Source organism: Leopardus geoffroyi, chromosome C2, assembly GCF_018350155.1.
Source record: "Leopardus geoffroyi isolate Oge1 chromosome C2, O.geoffroyi_Oge1_pat1.0, whole genome shotgun sequence".
Lineage (NCBI taxonomy): Eukaryota > Metazoa > Chordata > Mammalia > Carnivora > Felidae > Leopardus > Leopardus geoffroyi.
The window spans coordinates 65,727,020-65,745,134 of NC_059333.1; the positions used below are offsets into that span (position 1 = coordinate 65,727,020).

The following is an 18,115-nucleotide window of genomic DNA, read 5'->3' on the forward strand; positions in this document are numbered from 1 at the left end:
TCTCTGTTGCTTTGGCATGGGGAGTTTTGTGCTTGAACATGTGCAGCCTGGGAATTTGGGGGTAGTTAGTGCCCGTGGGGCTACTTCTTGACCAGAGGGGGTTGGAAGCTGATAGTTTCCAGGTGGAGAGTTCTAGGAGACATTTCACGAGGTTCTCCAGAAGGTCCCAGTGGGGTTGAGTACCAGTTGCCTGCAGCAAAAGCCAACGTGGTAAAGCACCCTTGTACTGGCTTTTCTTTCTTTCCTGTCTCAATTCCCCTGTCCTATACCACTGGACTACATTCCCAATAAACTAGGCCTTTTTTTCCAGTTTTGCTTTCTGCAGAATCTAGGGTAAGGCAGGAGGGATACTCTTTCTTTTCTTTTCTTTCTTTCTTTCTTTCTTTCTTTGGGTGGGGGGGAGCGAGCAGGGGAAAAGCAGAGAAAGAATTCCAAGCAGGCTCTGCACTGCCAGTGCAGGGATATGGTAGAGATACAATAGTTTTCTATCTAAATTCGTAGAAATGTGAGTCAATGTAGAGGAAAAAAAAAGAGAGTAAATATGATACATGAATATGGTAAACCTTGTGAATATGATATAGAAATGTCTGAAATATTGACTTCAGGCTATTAGAAAGTAAACTTCCCTGGAAAAAAAATCACAGTTTAAGCTGCCATCTATCCTAATATTTTTCAGTGTTAAGGAAGGCACTGAAATCCCTTCATACTAAAAGCTGATATGGAAGGATGACACCCTCTGGGTGTCCGCAGGGTGGGGAGGAGTGACAATTATCATGAGGGAAGAGAAGGAAAGAATAAAGTCTCTTCCACTTCATGACTGTGCTCAGGCTCTCCCCAGGCCTGGACCTCACCTGGGGGAATGTGTCCCAATGCTCAGCTAATGCCCTAGCCTCAGAAAATTGCTGACTGCCTTTGAGACAAGTCTTACGCACACGAGTGAGTAGCAGCTAATACAATGTGATCTGATAGGTCCACTTGTATAGTATCTCTCCTGGTAGCATCCACAGCGTTAGTGCCTCTCTGCCGGGAGATGGAGCTGTTTGGGTTGAATGGAGGGTCTTCAAACTGAGATACCTCTACCCCCAAAGTTGCCTGCAGGTTTTCAAAGGGTATGCAGGCACTGGTAATTTTAAGACAATCCATTTCCAGGTTTTCAGTTTCTTTATGGACTCTTTCATAAAACTTACCTGCGGTGAGAAGGACCTTGTCTCTCTCCCTGTTAGAGAAGAAAAGGTCACCTCTGACTCAACTTTAATGTCACTATGATACAGTGTTCTAGAAGGTGAAAAAACTTCAGGGTGCCAAATAAAGAGACAATTTGAAATACTGGTGTTTTAATCAATATTGTCTTCTTACATCAAGACAATATCAGCCCAAGGTAGGGGGGTTTCATGTCCCTCCCATCTTGGCCATGTTTCTGTAGAGGTAGAGATGTGGCAGTAGAAACAGATGTATTGTAGAGTTGGCGTGGCAGGAGAGGCAGCAGCTTCTATTTAATAAACATTGCCTCTTCTACTTCTTGTCTATTGGCAAAGGCACCATCTCTCTGAAAGCAGCCAGAAAGAGCAAAGAGAGTGTGGGTAAGAAATGGGGGAGGCAGAGGCACCTTGCTCCACACCAGTGATAAGTTTGTGCCAGGGTTCAGTGGCTGACTGCTCTTAGAATATTCAAGTTCTACAAAGCATGCCGGTAAGACTTTATATGACAGGGGCCCACTGCATTTTCATCTTTGTTAAAAAAAAAAAAAAAAAAAAAAAAGCTTGGTGAGCATTTTCATTCATCTGTGTCTTGGTCTGAGCCTCAGCTGCATATTTCGAATAATGATGAGGAAGGATGTTAACAACTTCCACTTTACAGTTGCAGTGACCTTCAGCCTCTCAGTGGAGGGGCTGAAATGCTTCCCCTGCTTCATTCAAAGTTGTTTATAACCTGCACCCAGCATGGGGTGGCAAGATCTAGGCTTTAAGACCATGGTCCTCCCAAGTGGTGCCATAGTCTGCTAAAGCTGGTAGAAACGTTATCAGTGTAAGAGTGGTCATCTCTTCCTCTCTGAATGCTGTCACACTCTTTCTGGTTCTCTGAAATGGAAATCACTGGAATTCTTAAAATGAAAAGAACAGTGGAAATTCAGAGTTAAACCTTGTCTAAATTAAGGGCTCTATCCCCAATGCCCACTGCTCCTCTTCTGCCTGTGTTTGGCATTACATTCTCTCTGCCTGAAAACCTTGACTGTTCCTTAACTTTCTAGGTGCCTTTCCCTGTCTCTCTGCCCATCCAAACATCTTCCTTCCTGAAAGGACCAGACCAAATGCCTTTTCCTCAAGAAGTTGTCATTGATTCTTCTAATCCCCATCTGCTCTTTCCTTTCTCTTTGCTTCTAATGTATGTACCACTCCTTTGGCATGTCAAGCCAATTCCCCTCAAATGTATGGAGTTTGTACTGTGAACCTGGAACTGTGTCAAGCAATAGGGATGCAAAAAGGAACAGAATGGGAGAAATAAGAACAAGGTAGAGGGGCCCTAAGCAAAAGAAGCAAGAGATAGCAGAGAAAAGGACCAGAGCAATCAGCTGAATGGGGGCCTGCAGAATAGGAGTCCCATACCTCCTCCAGAGCAGTAGTTCACTTCTGTAAGTCATGATTTCCCACCCTTGGATTGGGAGATCCATCCACCAGTAGATTTTGAAACCTTTGGTTCACTTTCTACCAGATGGTCATCAGCCTCTCTGCTTCTCCCAATCCTGTTGGGATTTCCCTCCCACAGGGACAGAAGCTCAGCTGGCCAGCTGGATCCCCACGATCCCCTCCTAGGGTTTGCAATGGGCCTCTGGTACTCCTAACAGACTTGACTGCTCACTGGGCTGGCTCTCAGTGAGTAAAAATACAGCCTCCAGGAAATGGAAAGTAGCCACTCCTATGGTGAAGCCTGGGGTAGAGAATCTAAAGAGTGAAACCAATGACTTCACAATGGCAGCCGGTTTAGGCAGGTTTCCTAGTGGTGTCAGGCCACTAGAGAGTCCCTCAACCTCCTCCCGTGGCCACCAGAGAAATCAGTCCAAAGCTGAAGGGATTTAGTCTGAGAGCACTGTTAAAGCTCTTCACTGGGGGCACCTTGGTGGCTCAGTCAGTTAAGTGTCTGGGTGACTCAGTCAGTTAAGTGTCTGACTTCGGCTAAGGTCACGATCTCACAGTTTGTGGGTTTGAGCCCCCTGTTGGGCTCTGTGCTGACAGCTCAGAGCCTGGAGCCTGCTTCCGATTCTGTGTCTTCCTCTCTCTGCCCCTCCTCTGCTTGCGCCCTATCTCTGTCTCTCTGTCTCTCTCTCAAAAAATGAACAAACATTTAAAAAAATGTTTTAAAAGCTCTTCATCAAATTCTGCCTTTATGGTGGGTACTTGCTCTTCTGCAGAGGCTTCAATTCCTCAAATTCCTTCTCATATTCAAACAGCAGCTAAATATCTATGCAAGGTGTGCTTTAAATGGTGCTGTTTCTGGGAAGACCTGCTGAGAGATAAATTCCCCTTTCTAATCAAGCCATGCGATTTCTCTTTAATTTTATGAATAGAGTTCAACTACTACTCCCCATCTGCCTTTTTGAAATCTGGACACTGTGACCTTTTGTTTTGGCCTTTTGGTTTTTCCCTTCAGTTTATATTACATTGTCAATAAGAAACAAATGGCAACTATTACTTCACTTTTCAGAAAAATATTCAAGGAAGAAAGGGGAGAAGGGGGAGGAAGGGAAGGAGAGGAGAAGGAGGAAGAGGAAGAAGAAGGGGGAAGAAGGAGGAAAGTAAAGGAGGTTGATTACTCCATTTTAGGGGTGCATAAGTAGCATAGAGGGCTTAAACAGTAAATAACACCATACTGTTAAAATCTTTAATTCACATGACCTTTAATTCATTGAAGCTTGCTTTCACGGCACTATACAGTCCCGTTGTGAAAGCACCAAGATCATTTCTAGTTTCTCTTTCTCCTGCCTGGTGATTGGCTCCTTTCTATGTTTCTCAGGAGACAAGGAAAATAAAATAGAAAACTGAAAAGAGTGGCCTTTGTAAATTTGTTAACAGCTCTGGTGGACAGTGTGGGTAGGGGGAGGGGCAGCCAACGGCTGTAGTGACTCTTAATTCCCCCAAATCCTGGACTGGCCAGGATTCCAGAGCAGGTCCCTACCCTCAGGCACAGAAGCCTCGATTCTCCTGGACACAGTACTTGTCTCTTCTTTTCTCAAAGGATCACGCAGTAACATGCTGCAACATCCTTTGAAGGAAGCCCTTACCAGTTTAGTCAGAAAAAAAAAAAAAAAAAAAAAAAAACTTCCTTAAACACAACCAAACTATCTCCTGCTTTAATTTAAGATGATTTTCTCTCATTCAGTCATCCACAGAAGTGGGGAGCATTTGTGTCCATTATAAGCCTGAAACAAATAAACAGAAACACTTCAGGGCAATAGAGCATCATTACCAAGCTCCTCAAAACCACTCAGCCTGTGTGAAACAAAACCTCGGCTCTCCATTGCTTTTTTTTCTCTGAGTTACCCAGTTTAGCATCCTTTCTGTTGTTGCCTGTTACTTTTCTCTGGATCCATTTTCTACATGTAGTTAACTGGGCTCATTTAGAAAGAATCCACATAGGTGATTCCTGGCCGTGGTATGTCATACTTCCACTCATTATTGCCACAATTTCCACATATTTCCACAAATATTTTGTTGGCATTTTCATCATACTGCAGATGCATATTTAGCTAGTTGCTCTGGGGATGAGCAACTGTGCCTCAGCTCGGGAGAATATGCCAACCTAAACCTGCATCTTCACTTTCACTACTACTACTTCTCCTTCTCCTCTTTCTTCTCCTTCTCCTCCTTTTTTTCTTTTTTTTTTTTTTGCTTCTCCCGCGTGCTGGCTGTTTGGGTTATCACTGGGCTTCTGGCAATTTTAAATTGTCTTCTTAATTATGCTTCAAAAATCAGCCCAGGTGTTATTTTTTCTGGACGCCTTCTCTGAACACTCTAAGATGGTAATGTCTCTCTCGTATCTGCTGACCTTGTATCTTGAACATTCCCCCTTGTCACAGTCCTCATGGCCTAATGTCATTATACTTTACCAAGTCTCCTCTAGTAGCATGATTTTTGCCTTACCTCTGTAACTTTGGGGAGCACCTGGCAAAGCGCCTGACACATTTTATGTGCTGTGTAAGTAAGGGTTCTCCAAAGACACAGAGTCAATATGTATATGTATGGAGAGAAAGAGATTTATTCTGAGGAAGTGACCCACCTGATTGTGAAGGATGGCAAGTCCAAATCTCTGGGGACCCAGGAAAGAGCAGATGCTGCAGCTCGAGTCTATTGACACAAAATGAATGAACCTTTTAGAATTTCTAAAAAAGAAAAAGGAAGAGAGTTTTATTCAAGCTCAAGTTAGGACAGCTGCCTGAGATACACAGTCTTCACAAAGAAGAGAGTGCTCCAGTAAGGGAACATTTGGTGTAGGGTTATATACATTTATTCACACAAAAAGCTACAAATAATTAGATGAAGAACATTTCAGTAAGTTGTAGGCCTTGTCTTAATTTTCTAGTATATGCAAGGGGCTATCTGACTTTAATCATGTGGGAACAGGGAAATTTCTTACTTTTTCTTATCTTTTATGCTCAGAATGCACCTCTTTGGTTATTTTCTTCAATGAAGCAGATGTACAATGTGTACCCTGGGCGGAAATAGAGCCCATGCTTTGAGGTTTTGCCGAATCAATTTGACTTGGTAAATGTTAAAGTACAGCTTCCCTAGGAGCATGGGAGCCTGGCCCACAAACATTAAAAGTTGAAAACTTCCTTTATCAAGTCAGAAGACAGTCTGCTGTCAGACTTCCTACTTCCTTGCTGGAGGTCAGTCTTTTTTCTATTAAGGCCTCCATACTGAATTGGTCAGGCCCGATTCTGTCATGGAATATCATCGGCTTTACTCAGTATCTACTGATTTCAATGCTCATCTCATCTAAAAAATACTTTCACAGAAACATCTAGAAAAATGTTTGACTGAATATCTGGGTATTATTGCCTAGCCCAAGTGAATATGTTCACCAAGTCTTCTGAATTGAATTGATATGTGGACAGCTGCTTTGGGCTTCCAATGTCTCCTGTACTAGCTTTTTTCTGGTTTCTTCTAAAAAGCCTTTACTTCATCCCCCCCTCCCCCAACTTTAATTCATTTTAACAAATGTATATTGAAATCCTATTCTGTGGTATGTTTACCTTTGAATCTTTTAGTTATTTTGCATCTGCAAGAGTTCAAGGGGCCCTGCCTATTAACCATTTCCTGTTAGCGCTCTCTCAATCTCTCTTTTTTTTTTTTTTTTTAGCTCTCATGCTTTAACTAGGTGTGGTATTACACAATGAAGACATGAAGTGGCAAAGACTTGTTTAATAACCTGTTTTTCAGTTATCTGTCCTTCTGTTTCCCTTCAAATGAACCAGTTTTGACAATACTGCGGTTGGAGAGCAACTGAACTTCAGGGCCTCATTTTCTTTGTATCAATATGAAAGGGAGTTTATGCTAGAGGCATTACCTTATCTGAGCATTTGGAATCAATTATGCTAAAAATACTATCACTAATGACAGAAATGCTTACAATGTAAAGCTTAGTGGTTAAAAATAGGATAAAAAATTGTATATACAAAAGGATCCACATTTTTTTCAAACACATGTGAAAAAAATATTTTAAGTATATACAGTGTGAGTGATGAAATGTGAGTGATTATGTTTTTTCTGTGTTTTCCAAAATTTCTTTACACATATAATATGTAAAAATTCTAATTGTGAAAGATTAAAAGTTTCCCCTTAAACTTCTCCTGGCAAACTCTCCCATTATCCTCTTGAGAGGTAATCATAATCATTATTAACAACTTGATGTGTATCCTTTCAGTCATATTATACACACACACACACACACACAGCTCTTCTTTTTTTTTTTTTTACATAAAACCATATATATTCTTCATTCTCAAATTTGATATTTTTACTTAACAAAATATCTCTAAGCTCTTTCCATGTGAGCTTGATTATTTACCCAAAGTCTACTGATTGAAATATCCGCCTCATGGTTTTAAACAGTTCCATAATTATGCCATGATTTAGGAAAAGGTAACACAAACTTACTTCCCTGTAAACAGATATTGAGGTTATTTCCAACTTTCAGCTATTAGAAACAATTCTGCAAAGAACATTCAGGAACACTTACCTTCATGAACAAGTGTGGGTATTTCTTTTGGAAAAATTTTTAGAAGCTTTCCCAACATTTCTGCTGAAAGTATGCCTTACTTTTATCATTAAAAAATGTAAACATTGTATTAAAAAAAATTTTAAAAATATCATGAGTCAGCAGCCTAAAATGAGATCACATGGCTGGGTTCACTCCATGAGAGAGGGTCCTATGTCATAGCATATACCTGGTAACAGTTGGTCTTTAATGTCTGTAGGATATATAAAGATCACTCCTGGACATTGTTAACAACTCTTTAAGAAAAGTACCATTATTTCCACCTTACAGATGAAACATCTCAGAGATTAGGTTTGAGTCCCTCAAGTTTGTTTCTCAGCAAAAGCCTCAAAATGGCAAATAATACTGAATTGGTGACTAATGAAGATACTTGCAATATGTCTTCCTCAATAAAACTGGGGATGGGGAACTAAATCTTCAATGTCTCTGTCTTTCCAGTATCTACACTAATGTCTAGCACTAGTAAAATGCTAGACAAATATTAGTTCTTGGCAGATTAGCATTCACTCTTTCCTTTATGAACAAAATCTTGATTTTTGTATAAGTATCCATCTCTCAGGGAAGATGTTTTATCCTTGATCAAAAAAACCCTCATAATCTAACAGTGATTGGTTTAGTCTTGGAGGGGAGCACAGGAGGAGGCTTTCTTAACAGTTTCTTCATCCTTAAAAGAAGACATACTGTCTTTTCCCATTGGACATTGTCTGTAATTGTAATTGGACTTTATATCTGTCAGAGATGTCAGCTTGGGGACAAAGCTAACACAGTGAGACTAGTGGGGCAGAGAGAAAGGAACTGGATACTTGATGATAAATAATTAACCCTGGGGATTTCTGATATATATATATATATATATATATATATATATATATATATATATATATATATTAAGATAATCTAGGGGCGCCTGGGTGGCACAGTCGGTTAAGCGTCCGACTTCAGCCAGGTCACGATCTCGCGGTCCGTGAGTTCGAGCCCCGCATCAGGCTCTGGGCTGATGGCTCAGAGCCTGGAGCCTGTTTCCGATTCTGTGTCTCCCTCTGTGTCTCCCTCTCTCTCTGCCCCTCCCCCGCTCTGTCTCTCTCTGTCCCAAAAATAAATAAACGTTGAAAAAAAAAATTAAAAAAAAAAAAAAGATAATCTAGATATGTGTAGACATTTTGTTATGTAAGATAATAAGTGTCTTTATTATTTAAGCCTGGTGAGTATGGGGAGTGTTGGGGGGGTATAGAAGAGTGTAATGGTTATTGCAGTTATTTGGAGCCAACTGACAGATTGTTCTTTTGGTTTTCCTGACCATGTCCTTGATGTCCTTGATGAGAAACATTTTCCAATGTTTGACCAAGAAGAAAAAATGTCAGTAGGTGTTGTCAACCTTAAAAATAAAATAGCCAGTTATTTTACCAGCAAAATGAGTTTATGCAGGAATAGAGGAACTGCAATTTGGGACATGCAAACTCTGGTAAAACATAGTCAAGATCCAGAGAACAAATGAGAGGGGCTTGCTTTTATAGAGGAATGGAGAAAGTTGGGAGGGGTGGTTTTGAATGAAAGTTTATTAGAGGAGAGCCAGAGTTCAGGGTTGTGGCTACTTCTCAATGGTTGAGATGTGGCAGTTTCTCACTGGCTGGGTTGTTGCTGGGCAAGAAGAAAATCTTCATTCCTCTAGTTGGGGTAGTAAAGGAAGCTGTATATAAAATAAACTGTAATGCATGGTATATGCATACGAGCTTTCCTCTTCAGGGTGGCCTGACTCCATTTTGAATGAGGCTTTCTTTTATTCATGTTCACATTTCCCCCTTTTGTTCAAGACATTTCCTTGAAAGCATCACTGATCAAGAGTCAGTTTTTCTGCATTTAGTGATTTTGTCCCTTGGTACCAGGAAGGACCTTTCCTGGTTGTCATGTCCCATGTCAGAGGGAAAGTGCACAGGTTGGAGAAAACATTGAGGTCACATTTGAGTAACAAGGAAGGGTAGGGGGAAGAACTCTCAGGCATTTCCCATCTAAAGTTTATATCTTATCAGGGTCATAAATAACCATTGGAGATCATCTTGAAGTGTTGAGTTGAGGGTGAGTAGCATCACCCTATTTGGTATGTTGCTTCTACAAAGGTTTGACAGGTAATGGGTACAAAGCTTAAACATGATTATACAAAACAGAATTAAAAGCAATGTGACAAATCCAGTTTGTGAGATGGTTCTAAACTGGGAACCCCAACCTGAAGGTAACCAGAAGCCAAAGGACCATGGATCATTACATGAAATTTATTATAGCCAATGTGCTTATTCCCTAGTTTTCTGCAGTTGGGCATCTACTTCCCTAGAAGAATTTATCCATATGCAACAGGTGGTCTTGCCTATTCAAACCCTTCCTTGTTCAGCACGTAGATGATTGAGGGCAATTCAATTATCCAAAACTACTTTAGGCAGTGAGTCACGTGACTGTGTTTGGGCCCCTATTGTCTTGGCTATGGTTGGTTAACTCTCCCAATATCAGGGACAGATTTCTGGTCATGTGTTCATTGGTACTTACTCTGGTCCAAGGGAGAAAGTCTTTTCCTCCAGCAAACCCAAAGTCCTGAATGCCTTCTGGAAATTCCTGTTTAAGATGGCTGTGGAGGCTTAGTGGGGTAGACCAGTGGTAGGCTTCTGGTTTGTTATGAAGAGAAAACAGAACAGTAAATACAGGAAGAGCATATTGTCCTTTGATCCTCCAGCCATCATGACAGTGAGCTGCCCAAGTATAGGGGCCATTGCCAAAACCTCCTCATATGAGGAGTAGCCAAGTGGAGTACATAGGGCTCTCTCACAAGTATTAGTATTTATGGACCCTTTGGTTGGTAATGGAGGCATTAGCATCATTCAGCCAAAAGTCAAACAGTGTTATTATTACATATTGAAAGACCACCCTAATACATGGGTTTGAAAGCAAGCCTACAAATAGTCTGATTTATGCTGAATGCTGTGCAGTATCTTTTATATATATTTTTTAATGGATCTCATTCTCCCACTGCAGGGTTGGGTTAAATTGAGGTAAGGAACACGGGTATATGGATTTAGTATTCTAACTTTATAAAAGGGACCTGTGGAACAATTGGGCATACAGTGGCATCTGGGATTTCAGCAAAATTCATTACAGGTTGAACTAAGGAGTCACTGCTATAGTGGACAGATTTGAGTTTTCTGATGGCAAATCTAACAATTGGAGCAGTTTCCCCCTTTTACATGGGATTGGCAAATGCATACAATGAAAGAGAGATAGAAGAAAGGGTGAAAATGAGCAAGGGAAAGAAGGTTTATAGGCCTTGGCTGGTTATCTTAGGAAAGCTGTCTCCTTCAGCTGCCATCTGCTTCAACTCCTGGAAATCTTTACTTTCAGGTCACCAGTTGATGTGCAGGCCCAGTTGGGGTTTGGTGTGTTCTTTAGATGTGACACATGGATCCAAGGGTTATTCCGTAGAGTTTGGCAGAATTGGGGTTTGTAAACAGCCCCTGCTAGGGGTTGTTGCAATGAAGTTGAAGTCTAGTCTGTCTTTTCCAAGAGAAAAACCTCTGGGTTATAAGGAGTAATGCTTGAGGTATTCACTTCCTGGGAGTGTACTATGGAAAGATGGTTCTACTAAAGCATGGTTATTTTCAACAAAAGCAATTAGGTCTTTATACTATTGAAGTAGATCTTCCTTTAATCAGATGTATATCAAAGGACACAGGAGCCAGGTGCATTGGGTGCCCTGTGATTATCAAAAAGGGTGCAAGTGTATGAGTTCCGGAAGGTGTGGACCTAAGACTTAGAAGGACTGATGGCATTGCCTTTGGCCACAGGGTTTTTGAGGAGTCTCTACAATTTTTGCCAACTGAGTCTTAATGATGCTATTGGTACATTTAACTAGATGTGAGGATTGAGGGTGGTAAGCACAAAGTGTTGTACAAGTGTCCAAGTAGCACAGACCTTCTGATGCACTTGACCAATGAAGTGAGTTACCCAGTCACTATGCAGTTCGAGGGGGGTTCCCCAGCTAGACATAATCTTTTCTAATAGGATTTTAGCCACAGAAGGGGCAGTAACTTGCCTAAAAGGAGAGAAAACATATGTCCAGTGAGAAAACATACAAACCATGACTAAAACATTTTATCCCTGAGGTGGAAAAAGCTGAATGACATCCATTTGCCAAACCTCGAATGGCCCATTGGGGAATTTAAAGTTTCCAGCAGCAGCTGTATTTTGTATTTCTCTAGGTTGTATCTGGGGCCGGTGGAGCAAGCAAAATAAGCACTTTTTGCAGCTCTATAGGTATTTTCCCACCAGTATGGGTTCATAAAAGTTATAATTTTATCAGTGGACCAATGATTCAAAGCATGTACAGTAGTCAGAAATGGGAATTTTAAGGCCTCTAGTAGGACTGGGTTTCTATTTGGGCCAAACCAAACTTCTCTTTTTATTGAACCAAAAGTTATTAGATTTCTAATTTTGTTTTTGCATTTCTGGGGACAATTGTTGAGCCTCTCTAGCCATTTTTTCTAGATTATCATTGGGGGAACATCCTTTTGGACCATGACAGAGGCTTGGTTGTTGATTCTTTTGAGAGCAGTGTTCTTTTATGTATGTATGTATGTATGTATGTATGTATGTATGTATGTATGTATGTATTTAATGTTTATTTTTGAGAGACAGAGAGTGTGTGAGTGGGAGAGAGTCAGAGAGGGAGACAGAGGATCTGAAGCAGGTTCTGTGCTGACAGCAGAGCACGTAATGTGGGGCTTGAGCTCACAAACTGCAAGATCATGACCTGAGCCAAAGTCAGACGCTTAACCAACTGACACTCAGGAGCCCCTAGAGCAGTGTTCTTGGTGGAAACATCAGCAAGGTGGTTTGGAATGCCCAGGGACCTGAATGACAGTGAAAGCAGCTAGTAAAAGTTTAGCATCTAATAATTGTATGGCACATAATAAGCCTCACTGTTTCTGTAGCAGTCCAAAGTCATGAGCCACTCCAAAGGCATATCTACTGTCAGTATAAATATTTGCAGTTTGCCCTTGGCTAAATGTAGGCCTCAGTTAGAGTACAATTCAGCCTGCTGGGCTGAGGTAGCCAAAGGCAATGGTGCTACCCAAATAACTTCAAAAGGAGTTGCAGTTGTATAGCTAGCACAATGTGTATCATTTTCACCTTTTAAAAAGAAGCATCAGTAAACCGTGAAAGGTTAGCATTACTCAGAGCAGTTTCTTGTAGGTCACCGTAGGGGTCAGAAGGCGATTTGTCGGTATTAAGCAGTCGTGACAGGTTTCGTCAGTGGAAGAAGGGAGATGAAATAGCAGGGTTAAGGTTATTACGGTGAGGAAGAATCTTGGGAGAAGTGGTTAGCAAAAAGATTTTACAGGAGGCAAGGTGACTAGATGAAAGGTGTTGAGTATGGTGAGAATTTAGAAAGTTTCTACCACGTGGAGTACAAGAATAGTTGTAGGGGAGGAATCTCATGATTATTTCTTCAGTGGCCTTGACTGAAAGGACTGTGGCAGAAATGGCTGAGACAAGGAGAGGTACCCTTGTACCATAGGATCTAGCTGTTGGCTATAATACTGTTTGAGTCAACAGGGGCCCCCATGTTTTTGGGTGAGTACCATAAGAGCATTCCCTTCCTTTTAACATAGAAAAGAAGTTGATAATTGGAATGTCCAAGGGAAGAGGGATTTATTAAGCTTTCCTAAGACTTTAAGTCATCTTAGTCTTCTTTTTTTTTTTTTTTTTTTAATTTTTTTTTTTTTTTCAACGTTTATTTATTTTTGGGACAGAGAGAGACAGAGCATGAACGGGGGAGGGGCAGAGAGAGAGGGAGACACAGAATCGGAAACAGGCTCCAGGCTCTGAGCCATCAGCCCAGAGCCCGACGCGGGGCTCGAACTCATGGACCACGAGATCCTGACCTGGCTGAAGTCGGACGCTCAACCGACTGCGCCACCCAGGCGCCCCAATCTTAGTCTTCTTAAATAATATGGTCAGGTTTATAGATTTTAGTAAAACTTATAGGGATGGGCCACAAGAGAGAAGTCTGGACAATTTCTACAGTCAGTCGCTAACTAGCTCCAAAAATCTCATTGTTGGTATTTGGTTTTTGGTTTTTGGTTAAGTTCAAGATGACATGAAGCCTATTTGGATCTAAATGTAGTCCTTATTCCAAAATCAGGTGCCCTATATATCAAACCTGAGTTTGAACAAACGACAATTTCTTCTTGGAGACTTTATGTCCCTTTAAGGCCAAAAGCTTTAACAAATGGATGCTGTCCACCTGTGAAGAGGCTTGAGCAAGGATCAGAGAAGCAAGTCATCTACCTATTGTAATAGGGCATAACCTCCAGGAAATTTTAGGTCATCTAGATCAGCCTTTAAGGTTTGTCAAAAGGAAGACGTTTCACATGAAAATATGCTCAACATCACTCATCATCAGGGCACAGTAAGATACAATCTCACACCTGTCAGCATGGCTAAAATTAACAACCAAGGACACAACAGATGTTGGCAAGGATGTGGACAAAGGGGAACCCTTTTGCACTGCTGGTGGGAATGCAAACTAGTACAACCACTCTGGAAAACAGTATGGAGGTTCCTCAAAAAATTAAAAATAGAGCTACCCTAAGACTCAGCAATTGCACTGCTAGGTATTTATCCAAAGGATATAAAAATGCTGATTCAAAGGGGCAATGTTTATAGCAGCACTATCAACAACAGCCAAATTATGGAAAGAGCCCAAAAGTCCATCGAATGACAAATGGATAAAGAAGATGTGGTATATACCTATCTATCTATATATAGATATATACCTACACGTCTATACACATGTATATATATACATACACACACACAGTGGAATATTACGTAGTGATCAAAAAGAATGAAATCTTGCCATTTGCAACGTGAATGGAACTAGAGTGTATTATGCTAAGCGAAATAAGTCAGTCAGAGAAAGATAAATACCGTATGATCTCACTCATATGTGGAATTTAAGAGACAAAATAGATGAATATAGGATAAGGAAAGGAAAAATAAAATAAAAAACAGGAAGGCAAACCTTAAAAGACTCTTACAGAGAACAAACTGAGGATTGCTGGAGGGGTGTTGGGTGGGGTGGTGGGCTAAATGGGTGACAGGTATTAAGAAGGGCAATTGTTAGGATGAGTACTGGGTGTTATACGTCAGTGATGAATCACTAAATTCTCCTCCTGAAACCATTACTACATTATATGCTAAACTAACTTAGATTTAAATAAAAGGTTTTTTAAAAAAGGGAGAAGAGGTTTCAGTATTGTTGTTCTTCCCAAGTAAGGCACAGATACTAGCTGGCCTAATGCACTGGGATGCTAAAGAAGGCACTATATAAATCAACCACAGTAAAAAAAAAAAAAAAAATGCAATTTCAGCAGGGATGGAGCTAATAAAGTATGGGGATTGGTAACAACAGGGTGGTGAAGGATGACAACACTATGCCTCAGAGGTCTTGCACAAACCTCCACCTGCAGCCATTCAGTAGCATGAATGAGTCAGTAGTCTAAGTGATAGCAAGGTCCACAGGCATCATAAAGTAAAAGGAAACTAATGGCTAAGAACACCACCAGTTATTATTTATATTCAAGCCAAAGACACACTTTTTCATGGATTTTTACGGAAAGAGCACTGTGTAATATGCAGAATATTTATGAACAGACATCTTAAACTGAAATAGTTATGAGTTTGATAGGGATGCTTATTAAAAATGTCCCTCACTAGGAAACTTTCTCTGACTACATCTTCAGAGGTTGAGTGAGTTGATTTTTGTAAAGGATCAAAAAGTCACTTTGGCTAATGGTGGAGGTAGAGGTGGGGGTTTGACTGGAAAAGGGCACAAGGGGACTCTCTGGAGTAATGAAAATATTTTGTATCTTGATTATGGTTATAAATATAAACTCATTGAACAGCACACCAAATAAGTGCATTTCACTACATGTAAATTGTATCTCAGTTGAAAACAAAAACAAAAACTCTCAGACTTAGTCTGGGTAGTTATAGCCAGAAAGATATAGCACAGAAAATTAAAGACATAGCAAATTAAAATTTTGGTGTATAGACTTCATACATATGGTGATTCTAATTCTTTTCAAAAGTGACATTAATTTATTCAAACAAAAATACTGTTAGTTTTTCTTTGCTTTTATTTACTATCAGGATTCAAAACTTCTAAACTGCTACCAAATAAATGATGAATTTACATTAACTTAATCCTGGGGCACCTGCGTCGCTCAGTACCTTGAGCATCTATCTGACTTTGGCTCAGGTCATGATCTCACAGTTGGGTTCATGAGTTCAAACCCCACAGCCCACTGCTCAGAGACTGCTTGGGATCCGCTGTCCCCTTTCTCTCTGCCCTTCCCCCTGTTGCGCTTTCTCAAAAAAAAAAAAAAAATCTAAAAAATTATAAAAAATATAAAAATAAAATTAATCCTTACAACCACCATAAGAAGTAGATGCTATTATTTTCCTGTTTTATGGGATGGGCTCAGAACCCCGACAAAAGCCTTGCACTCCGTACCCTTTCCCCAGTACTTGGTCACACACTGGCTCACCAGAACCCAGAAGAGCTGGTCAGAGGAAAGGCCGAAGCGTCATTAAGGGGCTACAGGTGAGTTATGGACACTCGGATTGAGAGTCTGGCTCCCTGAGCCCTGACATTCCGAAATGCCAGGCTCTACCCAGCCCTGTCCCCAGCCCAGGTAGCCAGTGACGCAGGTCCCGTTGCCCCTGTTCGGGCGCAGAAGACCACAGCGCTGCCGGGAAGGCGAGGAGCAGTTGTCCACGGTCTGTTGAACCTGCGCGCGGTTCCCTAGCGCGGCTGCGCGGCTCCGCCCTTGAGCTGGGCGCTCCGCTCGGGGTGGGCCGTGAGTCACCACACACCGGATGCAGCCAGGCCCTCAGCGAACCCTGAACTCTCGGCGCTCGGCCCCTCCCTGGTCCCGCGCGCGTTTCAGTACTCGGCGATCAGGTACTCCTCCCTGCAGTCCTCCAGCACCTCAGCCGGCGCCCTCCTCCTGGCAGTGCCCGGGCCTGCCTGCCCTGGGTCCTCCAACTCGTCCTCGGGGACGAGGACCCGCAAGTCCAGCCCAGCGTTCCAAGAGCGCTCGCCTTTCCGGCGGTGAGCAGGTGCCCACCCCGCCCCCCTGCCTGGGCGTTTCCCACCCTCCTCCCCACCAAAGTAAGTAAATAAAACGAAATCAAAAAGGGGAAGACTGCCAGGAAGAAGATGTGCACAGACCGTAGTTTTGAATTTATTCGAATTTATAGTTTGGGGGCGAAGAATGTAAATGGCAGAAGAGTTTAAGGAATAACTGTGTTCTGAAAGTAGGAGTGTGACATGTAAATGTTAACATGTACATGTACATGTTAACATTAACAAGGAAAGAGATGGTCATCGATCCCCCCGCCCCCCAGCTTGCAAGGCACAAAAACACACATTCACAAAAAACACACATTCGGGTGGAGCTAGAAGGAATTGCAGAAAGGAAGCTGAGAGCATACCGGGCATTCAAATTTGGTCCTCAAAAGCCAACTAAGCTTAGTCTCTGAAGGTCTCAACGCAAGATGGGACCCTCCACTCTCCTATTTACTGATGGGAAAGTTGAGGTCCAGAGTGGGTGGTTTGTCCAGAGTGATGCACCTGATTCTTGGCAGAGCCAGATCCAGGAGCCTGAACTCCAGTTCCTAGGCATCGTTTATAAATAATAAAATATGTAAATAACATTTTATAAATACCCTTTGTGAGAAACTCAGCAAGATCCGTAACTCGGTTTTGGTATGCTCAACCCATCTTCATTATTTACTCTTCTCCAGGTGCTTGCCAGCCTGCATTCCCTGGCCCACAGCAGTGCAACTGAAAGGGGACTCCTGGAAGTCCTAGGACTTGAACATAACCCTGAGTAAAAGGTTTTAGGTAAGTGGAGGGGAGGAAGGGCGTGGTGGGTTCCAGGAAAGAGCTTGAACTGAGGGGGAAGTTAGCAAGCCCAACTGCAGCTAGGCACGTTTAAAAGTGCCTGGCCTATGCGAGTAAAGTAGGTGGATAGAGTAGGGGCAGATGGTGAAGGGCTTTGAACATGAATGCTGCAGGCGATACGATACAACCAGAAATTGGAAATGCAACTACAGGGAAACCAGCACTTCACCAGGGATTAGATCCATGGAGGGAATCTGAGATTCCCAAGACTGTTTAAGTCAAATCATTCAGCAGGAAAACAAAATTAAAATATTGCTGTTGAAAGGAACGTGGTGGGGAGAAAGTATTCTAGTTGAATAACAGAAAAATCTTTTCCCCTGGTTGCATACGAATAATAAAAATGGTGCTTACTATGTGGTAAACACTGTTGTAGGTGCTTTACAAAAATTTATTTACTTCTCACAATAAACTGGTGAGGTTGTTACTATTTTTGTCACCATTTTAGAGATGTGGAGGCTGAGGCACAAAAAGGTTGCTCAAGGTAAGTAGATCTGTGTTGAGGCAGAGTGGCCTGGAACCAGAAGATTCGGGTCTCAGTGCCTCCATTCACTGGTTGTGTCAATTTACCATCTCTGAGCCTCAGTTTTCTTATCTGTGAAATATATACACTAATCCCTGCCTACTACTGAGGTAGAGAATATGCAGGTGCTTTGCAAACTGTGCATTGTGATGCCAGTGGAAAGTACCATTATTTAATAAAGGAGGGATGCACTTCCAAGGCCAAATCCCAACTAAAAAGAAAATGACAAGCTTGGTTCGACTTGCAGAATTTAATGGGCTTGCCAGTCAAAGAGAGGCAAAGATGGAATCAGTTAAAATTGTTGGCTG

At 41.7% G+C, this 18,115-nt stretch overlaps 1 protein-coding gene and 1 long non-coding RNA gene across 9 annotated transcripts in view; one reads left to right on the forward strand and one right to left on the reverse strand.

The window, feature by feature from the left end:
* Nucleotides 1-1,312: 1,312 nt before the first annotated feature.
* Nucleotides 1,313-17,153, reverse strand: LOC123610924. 3 transcript variants are annotated; one of them, XR_006718341.1, is made up of 4 exons: nucleotides 17,050-17,153; nucleotides 9,808-9,923; nucleotides 5,272-5,339; nucleotides 1,313-2,078 (listed from the first exon to the last, which is right to left on the reverse strand). It is a non-coding gene; the product is annotated as an uncharacterized LOC123610924 (long non-coding RNA). The 3 variants fall into 3 exon arrangements; XR_006718339.1 differs by lacking the exon at nucleotides 17,050-17,153 and adding an exon at nucleotides 15,867-16,120; XR_006718340.1 differs by lacking the exon at nucleotides 17,050-17,153 and adding an exon at nucleotides 15,867-16,117 and having other exon boundaries at nucleotides 5,272-5,374.
* The window catches only part of LOC123610920 (protein ADP-ribosylarginine hydrolase), a 42,979-nt gene continuing 41,985 nt past the window's right edge, over nucleotides 17,122-18,115 (forward strand). For 5 of the 6 annotated variants that reach the window (XM_045502139.1, XM_045502141.1, XM_045502140.1 and 2 more), the window contains exon 1: nucleotides 17,128-17,227. The gene's annotated coding sequence lies outside the window, so the exon portion shown is untranslated. Of the gene's footprint in view, nucleotides 17,228-18,115 lie in introns of all 6 variants that reach the window. The other variant, XM_045502144.1, reaches the window with a different exon arrangement.